Source organism: Centruroides sculpturatus, unplaced genomic scaffold, assembly GCF_000671375.1.
Source record: "Centruroides sculpturatus isolate CEXI.00-Female unplaced genomic scaffold, Cexi_2.0 scaffold3060, whole genome shotgun sequence".
Classification (NCBI taxonomy): Eukaryota; Metazoa; Arthropoda; class Arachnida; order Scorpiones; family Buthidae; genus Centruroides; species Centruroides sculpturatus.
The window spans coordinates 13,099-14,086 of record NW_019387338.1 but is presented as its reverse complement, the minus strand read 5'-3'; positions in this window follow the sequence as shown (position 1 = coordinate 14,086).

Genomic DNA, 988 nt, shown 5'->3' with positions numbered 1-988 from the left:
CTAGGCCTATTAACCTCAACCTGGTTTGGATGCCATTTTAAGACCGTTGTTCTGACATCCTCCCACTTCTTTAAAAGATCTTTAATAGAAGATATCGTCATAAATCCGCATTTTCAGAAGGAAATGTAAAAGAATTGTTTCTGTCAGAAAGGGGAGTGCCGTGACATTTGATGATAGGGAAGCTGTGTTTCTGTAAGAAGCCGACATCCAGGGGCAATCAGTCAATTGCGCTATGATCTAGGGTCCATTCTATCGTTTATTCGATAAGTCAGTAAAAACCGTAGACTTCTCTAAATGTATTTTTAATATCACAATTACATTCCGAATCGCTAGCCACGATATAAGGGCCACAATTAAAAATAAATTAATAAAAACTTACTTGGTGAAATAAAATGTGTGGTGGATGTACCGGTACATACAAAATATTCTTCAATTATATGAATATTCTTTTTAAGAAAATTATAATTAAATATAGCTTTGCAAAGAAACGTACATAAAAATACAAAATATTCTTTACTTTTAAAATCTTAAAATAGTGCACTTAGTCAAATAGCTCCCTACGAGTGACTAATGGATGGAATCGAAGACGGTTGCAGGGCGTGCATACACGCGGACTGCCAAATCTCCAGGGTGCCGATACCGGTCAATGTCAAATACCTCTTTTGTCGCATCATTAGTAGAGGAGAAGGTGGTATTATGGAACCACCCCATTTCGAACTGATAATAAAGACGAACTGTAGCGGAATGTGGATGAACTGAACTAGGCAGACATCCATAGCAAGGGGAAAACCCGTTTTACTTCAGTTAAACGGTTGTCCGTATTTAATCAGCAAATTTGTTTTTTTCAAAATTCACAAGTTTTGAATGCTAAGTGAATTTAATTATTTTTAAAATATAAATCGTGTAGTTGTAGGTTCACTGGTGCATGTATTCCGTTCCAGAGACTTAGGGGTACATATTAATCTGTGTGATGTTCACGTTTTTTAAA